General features: G+C 40.1%; 1 pseudogene across 1 annotated transcript in view; it reads right to left on the bottom strand.

The window, feature by feature from the left end:
- Positions 1–3,467: 3,467 nt before the first annotated feature.
- Positions 3,468–12,191, bottom strand: part of LOC144526430 (tensin-3-like) — a 37,342-nt pseudogene continuing 28,618 nt past the window's right edge. Inside the window, exons 14-27 of the transcript XR_013502754.1 lie at positions 11,953–12,119; positions 11,726–11,859; positions 11,494–11,577; positions 9,464–9,593; positions 8,157–8,719; positions 7,962–8,048; positions 7,742–7,873; positions 6,163–6,258; positions 5,776–5,853; positions 5,511–5,588; positions 5,138–5,306; positions 4,981–5,050; positions 4,775–4,804; positions 3,468–4,642 (exon numbers count right to left, since the gene is read on the bottom strand). The product of XR_013502754.1 is annotated as a tensin-3-like (transcript). The remainder of the gene's footprint in view (positions 4,643–4,774; positions 4,805–4,980; positions 5,051–5,137; positions 5,307–5,510; positions 5,589–5,775; positions 5,854–6,162; positions 6,259–7,741; positions 7,874–7,961; positions 8,049–8,156; positions 8,720–9,463; positions 9,594–11,493; positions 11,578–11,725; positions 11,860–11,952; positions 12,120–12,191) is intronic.

The raw sequence follows: 12,191 nt of genomic DNA, 5'->3' as shown, positions 1-12,191 counted from the left end.
GATGAGCCCCGACCCTCTAATTAAATGGCTGTAAAAATCCTTCAGAGCTGGGGTGCTCGAGAAATGAGAATGAGCTCTGTCAGCCTGATAAACACGACCATTCACCTCCACATTATCTGCAATGTGAAATTTGATTGGCTTCAGTCTACTAGAAGTGACTGTTATAAATCTGTAAAGTTTATTGAAAAGCTGTTATTTGTTGAGAGAGGCATACTGTATGTGACAGGCTTAATCAGTGTCTGTTACGGGTCCTTGCTCAGGTCAGGAATGTCAACACAATAGCAGTGATTATATTAGACTACAGAGGCTCATCAGTGGTCGCCATGTAGGTTAATGGTTGGAAAAAATAAACCCGACTCTGCTGTCTGGCATCTTCTTGTCTGTTTTTTCTTTTAAAGTACATTGTCCTATATCATTAATCAGCTTGGTAAAAGTAAATATGAAGACATATATATCAAGTTTGATGGGGAATTTTTGCAGTATCAAGTTAGACCTATATAGGCCTCTCATGCTCACACACACTGTCATTATAAAATATTGTCTCCTGACAGGGTTTCTCTGCGGTCTAATAATGTTACTTGGTTTTCTGGACTTTCCCCGGTTTCTTTTATTTTGAGACCACTCCACACTAAATAACAGAGGAAGACTGGGCTCTCTGCAGTCGCCACACCTGGGTCTTCGTTTCCTTCCTGCCCTCCCCGGGAATTCTTCACTTTCACCACCTGCAGAGGGACAGTAGTAGGAGTAGGAGGAGGGAGGGTCTACCCCATTACACCTTTCCTCCCTCTTTGGCTAGGCTATGCAATTTTATTCCCTCTCAGCACATTAGAGCAACCTGCCCAGGCTTGTGTGGCGGTAAACTCCTCTTTTAGTCTACTTCATAAATGAGACAGTGAACACGTGTGTGCACAGAGAAAGAAAGACACCGACAAATGGCACTTGTGTGTCAGCCTTATTAAAAGATGTGATGGTGATCCACTTAAGTTCGTCACCATTACTGTTTCACCTTTAAGCTACAGCTAAGAAAGTTCAATTTGACTGGGGAAATAAGCCACGTCACTAAACCACTCCACTTGACTGCACATGTTAAGGTTCAAAAGTGTTGTGTTGATAGCATCCTCTGCTGGCTGCAAATAGGACTGAAGGTATTCATTTCTCTACAGCAGGGGTCTTCAATGTTTTTTAAGCCAAGGACCCCTGAACTGAGAGAGAGAGAGACGGATCAGGGACCCCCTACTGCATATATTGTATAAAATTAAGTTGCACATTAAACTGGGCCTACAATTACATGTGGGTGGCCTAAAGACTTTATATACTTTATATATACCTTTTTTAGTGCAAAGAATACAAAGCTATTAAAATAAAAAAAAATCTGTTGGCATAATTTTATAAATCATGTTTTATTGTTAAATGTGGCACAGTAACGTTAGATCTTTAGAAATAACTGTAATTGTGGATGACTGCCTTACCTATAGGCTAGTAAGCCTATCATCAATGTGTTTTTTTCACAAATAGACTGATTTATATTTGCTTATAATAATAGGTTGGATTCATGTTAAGACATTTTAATTTTTGAAAAACACTTTCAACAAAATGAATAATAATTTGATGCCCCCCCTGTAGTAACTCTGAGGACCCCCTAGGGGTCCCGGACCCCCTGTTGAAGATCTCTGCTCTACAGTAACACTAAATGTTTTTCCAGCAGAGGTTCGTCATTACTGGCCCCTGGGCAGTAGTGTCGTTTTCTGTTTACTTTTCAGTATTGTGAGATTCAGACATGAAAACTCTATACTGAAAAACGGTGACAAGGTATTAAAGTAAAAGAAAATTTCAGTGATTGTAATACGCATGTGAAACCTTTTGGAGCGTTTTAAGATTATAATACAACGAGAAAACATCCTGTTTTGATAAACGAATATGTTTTCTTGCATATATATTATTGGATTAGAATTATTGATGCATTAATGTGTTCATCGCTTTCATTTTGCAGCTGGTAGGCTAAATGTGGTGCTAATTTTCATTATTTTATGTGTTACTGCTTGCTTTACATACTGCTGGGTGGCTTGTATAGCCACAATATATATGTGGAGTGAAAAGTATAAGATTTGCCTCTGAGATGTAGTAGAGTAGAAGTATAAAGTAGCAGAAAATAGAAATACTCAAGTAAAGTACAAGTACCTCAAATGTGTACTTCAGTACAGTACTTGAGTAATACTTGGTTACTTTCCAACACTGGCAACTGAGTTGAGAAACGCCCGGAAGTTAGCTAATGCTAGATAGTAGCTAACATCAGGAATGTGGCTTTAGTTTAAACAGTCTGCAACGCTGTTTACATTGCGTTGTTCTGTAAGCCAGCGGCTATTGTGCCGTAGTCTCGCATTGCCAGATCTTCTTCCACGGCGCTGCGGAGGAGGGACTGACTAGTCCACACAGCATTTTGGGATAGGAGAAAAAATCGCTCTGGTTTATCGGCATTTCTTTAAACCAATCACAATTGCATTTGGAGTATTAGGAACTGGGTGTCAGTGGCAACATTCCTGAGAAAAATCACAAGCGAGATCCAAAAACACACCTGCAATTACCACGTATCGCCATAGATGCCGCCAAAGAGACCAAAACAGAGAACTTTGAGATTGTAACTTTTTCCGTAACTTCATCATGGCTACGAAAATAAAGGTCTACCTCAAGTTTTGATAGACATATTCGTCAAGGAGTCATTCTCTCCTCATTCCCTTAGCACTTGAGATGAGGCAAGACCTGTGCATGCTGTCTTTGGTTCAGCAGTGTGCGTAACCCCTTTAATAGCAGCATACCGGTGTGTCAGTCATTAACATTACCAATGCATGGTGTGCAGCCAAACATTATTTAAACCCACAGAACTTTACTTTAAATTCTAGTGGAGATCCAAAATTTTTACTAAGTTACCAAGATGATCCTGAATTTCAAGGAAATGTAAGCTAACAACCGCCCGTTGGTTTTACTGGAAATGACTACCTGGCATCTGGTCCTGGCTATGTCAAACTTTTCCTTTAAGGGTATAACACATCACCAAGATTAAATCCATGTTTCATTTTATTTATTTACAGAACACATCAAACAATGCAATAATAATATACAAATAAACTGTTCACATGTAGCATGTTATACACAGAGGCACAGTATTGTATGAGATAAGTATGAGGTACAGATAATAGATAACAAGATAACACGTGTACATAAAAAAACAAAACAGAAATGTATTGTGACCGTAAGTTCCTCTCTGGATAATGTGGCTGCCCAACACAAAAAAAAGTTGAAAGGAATAAAGTTTTATGGTCATCGTCTTATATGTGACTAATAAAGTATATGTCAAATCCTAAATTTATTTGTACAATTCCAACACAGAGAGCTTTTTCTTTCTTTTAAGAACTTTAAAACACTAACACAATTGCAGCATTTGTTTGCTCCATATACTGTAGCAGCCTGTCTATTCAAATGAAATGTACAAAATCGAGGATACTGTCCAATATATTTTTGATACTGAAACACTGCAGTGCTTTAGTGTTAGTGGCCATGAGCCCCCCAAAAGAGAGCAAAATAAAGTAAAAATTTGGCAGCTGAGTGAAATGCCACTTGTACTATCTTCTTTGCAAAAGTACTGATGTGTTTTTAACCAACTCATGTCAAATCAATATATATTAGGGTTTAATTAAAATACTTTTCTATGATTTCTCTCATTTCAACACACACACACACACACACACACACACACACACACACACACACACACACACACACACACCCACATTCATTAAAATGTCACTGACAGCTTTAAAAGTGGTCATATTCACATAAGAGAAAGAAAATTATTTAACAAGGTTTAGAGAAGTCAGATACATGCTGCAAGTGTACAGAAGGCCGTGGTTTAAAAAAATAAAAATTTACATTGCATAGACAAAATAAGATAATCCTGTATGAGCCTGTAGCCTGGCCTAATTATACATATTTGCTGCACTGCCTTTCCACATATTAAACTCCACAACAAAATACTGCATGCTGGACAGATGCAGCACAGAGGTGCTTCTACATTGGCTACAACTTTACAGAATGTTAATAGCTTAAATGAAATTTGTTTTGGTTAAATATTAGAAAACAATTACATGCAACAAGGTACGGCTTTCTTGATTTGTCTATAAAAATGCTATGCACAAATGTGAAAAGCAGCCAGTTGGAATCACATCTCATATGATTTTGTTTGCTACTTTACAGTTCATTTTACAGGAAAGAAAAGTAACAGCATAGAAGGGATTTATATTTTTCTATTGAAAATGAATGTAATTAAATGTCCTGGTGCTGGTAAGTAATCATTATGCACATAATATCCAGTTAATATTCAGGGTTAATGCCACCATCTTCAGTCCTTGACATTTTGTCCTTTGTTCAGCCTTTCAGTCTTTATTTCTTGTTTCTACTCTGAGTACAAGTCTGTCTAGGTGATCAGCTCAGTCTGAGGAAGGCCTACTTACTTTTCTGCGAGCCAATCATCACCTTGGAAACAAAGTTGACAATGGCGCTTGCTGGCTGCTCAGGGTCATGCTCTGCAAACAGGTGACATACATTGTCCATGGAAGTGCCAGTTTTCCTCGCCACAAAGCCAAAGATCCTGCAGAGGTGCATAAAAAATACTTAATAGCAGAACTGTCATCTGCCTCAAACTGACCACGTTCCTTTAAAAAGAACTGCTTTAATGCTGGCTCTGGTTGAAGCGATGTGAAAATAATAATCATTGACTTACTTTGCTGAAGGGCAGCCATCTTTATTCCACCTGTGAGCAGTGAAAGGAGGATTATTATTAGCTTGGTAGAACTTTCCAACAGTGACAAGGTGTTGACATACCACACCTGTTTAGAATAATAAAAGGTTTGCCTAACAATAGCCACGACAGACACTCTACTAACTCTTAAATGATATGTGTTCAAACTTTAAATCAGCAATACTCACTTTCTTTCTTGAGGGTCCAATGCACAAAAATATGACTGTATTTACATTGTAATGCCTCCTGAAGAACAGCCTAAAAAAGAGACAAGGGGGGGGTATTTTTAAGAAAAAAAGGTCTCTGCATGTGTGTATGGTGTGAATATGCTCATGTTTCACTCACTTCCTCTGGTTGTCAGTGAGGGTGATTCCCTGGGAGGACACCTTGAAGTGGACTACAGTGGAAGTTGGTGGAGGGTTGGCGCTCAGAGACATACTGGTGGCTTTCTGCACTGCCTGGACGCCTGTTAGGGATTCCATCTCCACGGAGCCCAGGTACCACACATTACAGGCTGCAGGGACACACAGATTCAAATTACACCTGCTGAGTGCAAATAACTGTAGAGCAAGTGTATTCAGTGACAAAGTCCATAATAACAGGACAAGGAAAAAATGATTGGCACAGAATTGTGCGTTGTGTCTGTTTTTATGTACAGTGCCATCATTGCTTTGCCATAATGTCTATTCAAAGCAAGTGATCTAAGACGCCTGATTACCTGCACCCTGTTTTAGCAGCTCAGCCGCAGAGTTGGTGACTAATTGTGAGGTAGTCTCCACAACATCTTCAAGAGGATCTATAAACAAGTAAAGCAAATAAGTCAGTGAGATTCTTGGGTGAAAACCACAACAGCTTCATAAACACAAAACGACCAAATGGCCAGACAGCTAAACAGACAGATATGGGTAGACACAAAACCTAAATTATGTTTATTTTCTCTTCCGACCAAACATTAGGTCTGTGACAGCGCATTGAATGTTTACCTCTGTCAGGTATGATAAGTTTGCAGGGCAGGGCCAACGGGGTGATTGAATGTTGGCAGACCAGTGCGGTTAAGCTTCCTGTAAAACAAAAATATATCAAATATTGCTGTAAGATTTGATGCTTTACTGCCACATCAATTTCTCAATTTCACAACAACAGATGAAAACAAGAAGCAGCAGGCTGTGGATAAAGTGCCAGGTGCATTACTCTGTCATGTTATGCTGCAGGCACATACTGCACAATGCACAACAGACCAATAGAGGGCAGTAGTAGTAGTAGTAGGCTGTCTGAATTCTTTCATTTTTGTGCTATGTAGCCAAACAGCCAGGAGGGGTCACTGTTGTTAACCAGCTGTGAAGAGAGAGTTTAACAGAATAGGTACTCACCAAAATAGGGCTCATTGGGGCAACCCTTCAACCGCACTCCTTTCTGTGTACACTCAATCAGGAAGTGGCGTACTAATTCATTGGATAGATCGCCTCCTGTAAGAAAAAAAGGGCCGATAGAAGATGCAAAAAATAAATAAGACAGATTATTAATTCCTCACAATAGTCTGTGGTCTGTTTCAGTAAAAGCTGTCCTCTATCGGACAGCCTAGATTTACTCTGACCTAAATAATAGCTCCAAAAACTTATCTCAGAACAACACGTCATTTCCCAGCCTTTAAGAGTTACATAAAACATGAAATCGCTACATTCAATCTCTCCAGAGATTAATGGGATTATGATTCAAAAGAAGCGCCTCTGAGGGGGGCAGGAGGAGTCTGTCAGGAATGTCTTGACACAAAGGCTTGGAGAAAGGTTCGCTCCTAAAGGTGGGTTTGGTTTCACTGTTATAAGGAGCCACAATGCCCTAAACTAAAGTGAAGAGAATGACCATGTCATGATGTCACCATAGGTGCCGTTGGACTGCGTGAGGTGTTGAAGGCAAACAACAGGGCAGGTGTGAGTGGGAGATAATATTAAAGCTTTGAACGCTGTGGTGGCCTGGTGCAGGTAGGGCATCCTTTGTGCCCCCCATGCGTTGCTTATGATAATATGTATCAGACACAAGTTGGATTATTTATCTGTGTGTGATTTATTGTCCTCTAGCCCTTTTCTAAATAAGAAAAAATTGATGCGTGAATCTCTATCACCACTCAGTCAGCTATTGGTTTCATGTTGAAACATAGCCAGAGAATGTTTGGCCAGATTCATATCTAGACTTTGTTTTCTTTCAAAAAAACTCCCGTCCTGTATTTCCTGAATATGCTAAACAACCATGCTAGGAAGTAAATAACCAAGCATCCTGTTTTGACCCCAGTCCCTAGATATTGCATCCATAATAGACAGAGTTATGTGGGGCAGACAGCTTCCCAGGAGATGGCCCTGGGATCAGAGTTGGCTTATGGACCCAGCACATCCTTTGTTAAGGGCTGAAACATTAGCTGTACTTCTAAGACTATCAGGCAAAAGGGGTCTGTTTGGCACAACGCACTCTCAAGTTCCAGCATGAAGACGAGTACAGTGGGCTGTAACTGTAGATGGCTTTGTGTGTGATTGTCTGATGAATAATTCCCAGGGAATCTGTATTACTGGACCAATCTCTGATATCTTCACTATGATAATTGAAAGAATTATTTAAAATACACTTTTTGAGAGCAAAGTTAGCCATTTCCGTTAGTTTCCAGTCTTTATGCTAAGCTAGGCTAACCACATCCTGATTTCAGCTATATATTTAACACACAGACATGAGAGAGGTATCAATCTTCTCATTGAAAGCCAGCAAATATGTGTATTTCCCAAAATATTAACCTGTCATTATAACAAATGTTCATTCAAAAAGAAAAAAGATTAGAATTTGCACTAAGATATGCAAACAATAAGGCTTCTGTGACACTTTTAATGAATTGGATCTCATTTTGAAACCAAATTAGTATAAACCAACCATTTAAAACAACAAGTTTGTCATCCACATCTGCTGTACCTTTTTTGGTCTGTTGCAGAACAGATGGTGGGGGAGTAGACACCTTCATTGCCAGTCCATAAGCTCCTCTGAAGGAATGGCTGTCCCGCACAATGAAGCAACCAGGCTCCTTGTCCTTCAAGACTGAAATGGCTGTGTGAAGAGAAACATAATTGTGAGGTGGCTCTGTAGTTCTGTGAAAATGTTTCCTTTATTTTATTACTTTGGAACAAAAGCCTACCTTGATCCCTTGAGATATCTGGCTTATACCAATATTTTGATGTGTCCTGCACAAATTTTACAGTAACCTGCTTGCTGGCCAGTACATCTAGAAAACACACAATTATCAGTGAAATATTCAGCACAGTGTTCATTTGTTTGTGGTTATCAAACCATGTGACACCAATGAGGGTTTTGGCTTCATTAGGTAGCTTACCTGGCAGAGGTGAGGCTGTGCCCAGTGCCTGAGCTGAGAGGTCAGGCAAAACATTGGGAAAGGGAATACTCAGGGAGCTCCCACTGTGGGGACTCGAGAACCCACTGAGGGCTGGAGACGCTGTTCCCAGCGAATGCTCCCCCATCTGATGCCCTCTTCTTCTCAGGCAGAACTGGGGGCAGCATCTGGGGCAGCTGTAACTGAGTCAGCCCATCCATGGAGGTCAAAAGTTCCCTGTCCATGCCTCCATTTCCCAGCAGATTAGAGTTGGTGTTTGGACAGTCCGTGCCATAGTCGTGACCTGAGTCATCCTGCTCGTCAAAGCTTTGAGTGGGACTGCGGCTGAGAGCGTAGCGAGCCATACAGCTTCGCTGGCTGCTTCGGGGAGAGCTATGGGCGTTGGGGGGCAGGGTGGATGTGGGGGGTGGTGCAGGGGAGGAGAGTGGTGGCCATAGTCCAGTGACATGGAGTGCGGCGGTGGTTGTCTCGTAGAGGGGTAGCCGCTCAGAGATGAGTGGCGGCTCAGGACAGGATGCTCTGGCCAGGACTGGTTCGTTGATGAACTTAACAGAAAAATATCAAGGTCATAAACATATTGTAAAAAAAACATTAGCCAAGTTACCATTCAAATGTAGAAGCAAAAAGCTGCAAAAGAATGCTAATTAATGCACATTTCTATCCACTACTATTATGTGAAACGAGATAACTAAAAGAATGCCAGTCAAATCTCAAACAATGTAAAAATGTGGAAAATGTGATGGAAATATTGCATTTATATTTATTTCATGTATTTATTTGAGGAACATTACAGTCTCCTTTTCACTCCACACAGATCAGATGTTTTCATCTGCCGCCATTTTTCATCTCTTCAGTGACTTAATTGACCTTTAAGTCACATGCTTCATGTATGTCGGTATTCATTGGCTAAGTCTGTTTTCATTGCACTTTGTCACATTTCGTTTTTATTAATACACTAACTGTTCCAATTCAGCCAAGTGTAAAAACGTGGTAGCAATATTTCAACTTTGTTTTCTTAATTTATGGTGTTTCCACTGTACTTTTACTTTATGCTCAAATTGAAATTGTGCATAAAAACAGGTGGAGTGAAACAGCCTTATTGTTTTTTATCAGTTCGGGTTAGCACTGAGGCAGATGATTTGTAGACTTGACATTAATTTAAAAGTGCCACTGGTACTGTCAAGCTGGAAATCAACACACCAGTCCAAAGATTGTTTGCAAAATTCTGCTCTCTAGAACAAAAAAATGGTCAGTCCAGCTTTAAAGTTCTGGTTAGGACAGATCTGTACCTGTCTGTCCACTGAAGGGACCCAACAATAGAGGCAGAGTGTGTAGCACTTAGCGTCCTGTGGCAGTTGATGGTGTCTGGTAAATTGTCGACTCCAACATGACTGATTATCTCTGAATATCCCCGGGGTTCTGTGTCACAGCAGGAAAACAAATCAGAAATATAAATTCAAGCACATTTATTGACCGCATTCACAGTCAGGTGCTGTTATTATTTGAAATGTTGAATTAAATAAAAGTAAATACAAATAGATTGAAAACATATACATATATATATACACACATATATACATACATATACACACATATATACATACATATACACACATATACATACATATATATATATACACACACACACACACACACACACACACACACACACACACACACACACAAGTATTACTGAGAGAAACAAACTTAAAAAGTTGAAATAAGCAAAAATAAGCAGACTTTAACACTTTAAGTAGAGTGTATGATACAGCAAAGAAAAACCCTGCAAAAAAGATCTGGATTATTTCCAGTAACAAACAATCAATATTGGCGTTGAAATGAAATGAAACTGGCCTTGAACGCGGTCATCAATCTACATAAAACCAGTCAACAATTACCCCTGCCACAACCCACAGAGTCAACAAATCAGATTCCATTGCAGCTAGAAATTAAAAAACCTTCTGACATAATTATCTAAAAGCTTTTATTTCAAATCAGTCATAGCCCGGGAGCCACTAACAGCCCCGAAATCTAAAACAGCTCATGTTCCAACTCTGGCTTTACAGCAAAGTTCTCTCTGGGTTACTTTTATAGGAATGAGAGGTGCAAAGCTGAAATAGTTGCTGGTTTCTTCTAGTCCCTATTTCCCCACTGAGTACACTGAGACACTTTCATGGGGGGAAGAAAAGTTTTTTTGTGTCATGCCTCCTGACCTACAGTAACCATGGAGATGTGGCAGGACTGAATGTGGTGATTCTTGCTTGGGTGTCTGAGGTAGTAAGAGGCACAGCAGGGGCACAGATCTGCTCCCAGGCCCTACAACCTTTAGACATATTGTAGATCACTATGGAAACAAGTCCACAAGAGTTCAAATTAGAATGAAAATGAAAGTAAAGTTTACGTTCATGGAGATTTAATCCATATATGTGTGTGTAGTTTCATACATGTCCACTAATCTAAAAACATGCCAAGTAAAACAGCTAAATTCATTTAAAAAGGCTTAGGGGCACAAAATATACATCAGTTTTATGCAATACTTCTATGATAAAGTAAACAATAAAAACATTAAGGATTTTTGTAAAATAACATCAAAGTCCACAAATGCTGAAGCTACAAAGTGCTATGAATGCACACCTCTTCCCATCTCTGACAATATTATAGCCAGGGTGTGTTCCGCCTCAGATAAACACCACAAAAAAACATCTATACAAAAAAAAGTGCTCCATTTTAATCTAAAGAACAACACTGTTGTGTCTAAAAATGTTTTCTCTACAGGCCGTGACCACGGAGACATTCTCCGAAAACCAAACATGAAGGGCAGAGACTGGTTAGGAATCTCCCTACTTTCCCATGTATGAGGCGTCTTTGTTTTCGGCTTCCGTCTCAAAACCACTAAAATTCTACAAACAACAATGTCACCATTATTAGGTATAGAAAGAGGGACCTGAAATAGCTCCATTCTAGTGAGAAGGGGAATATGAGGTAGGGGATAATAGGGGAAATGTTGCACAAATAACAGTCCTAATGGTTTCTTTTTGTTCGTCACAGCAACTTGGTCAACTGTTTAACTTCCTATGATAAGGTGCCTCAAATCCATAGCCTTAGAAAAAGGTCAAATGATCCATTTTTATTTTACAATGGAATGACATTTCTGCATTTTAAATATATACCGTCAAATTATATACTGCTCTGTATCCCAGTGTTAAACACTGCTTTTAAGTTCACAGAAAAAGACCACTATCTTCCCTCAGACTAAAGAATTTCCATAACAGATTCATATGATGTGGTCAGTTTGCCTTTTGAAGAGATCTGAACCTACCATGATCTGTTCTGTAGCCTCCGTAAGATTGCATGCTAGGAGATGGTATTTGCCTGAGGTGAGTCAATTCCGACATACTTTTCACTGAAAACAAGGACAGGGACATTTAATTAAACCTACCACACAAAGCTGGTCACAAATACATGCAAAATCAAATGATAAAAGAAACATATTTACAAATGAGATGCTTCAGTGTAAATGACAACAGACACGGGAAGCATACAGTACTTACCATAAGGTGTTGGTGGAGAGATGGGGAAGGCGGGAGTGGGTGGAGTCATGTCACTCCTGGCCTCGACCCCACTGTCCATGTCCGGGCCCTGGGCCCTGTAGTCAACACTGTCTGTCCTGTACAACAGGGGGGTGCTGTAACAAACAACAAACGCATACATGTAACCAACCGTACAGAATAGAATGATTCATGAAGAGGGAAAGAGCCATTATACACTGTGTGCACACGCTGTATTTACCTGAGACTGTGGCAAACAGGGGGAGTATGTCCGCTGACCCCTGTACTCCTCTGTCCCCCCACCCTGAGTTACAGAAGCCTGGATGATCCGTGACATCACTTCCTTGGCTACTCAGACTCTGCGTAACACCCACCCGTCCCTCACTGGACTGGACAGCTGGATACACACAGGTAGACAGCAGCAAGCAGGTCATTAAATGTTAACAGATTCACAGACATCACTGATTTC

Source organism: Sander vitreus, chromosome 12 (assembly GCF_031162955.1).
Source record: "Sander vitreus isolate 19-12246 chromosome 12, sanVit1, whole genome shotgun sequence".
NCBI classification, from domain to species: Eukaryota; Metazoa; Chordata; class Actinopteri; order Perciformes; family Percidae; genus Sander; species Sander vitreus.
Note: the sequence above shows the minus strand (reverse complement) of the source record. Positions and strands in the feature narration are given on the sequence as shown.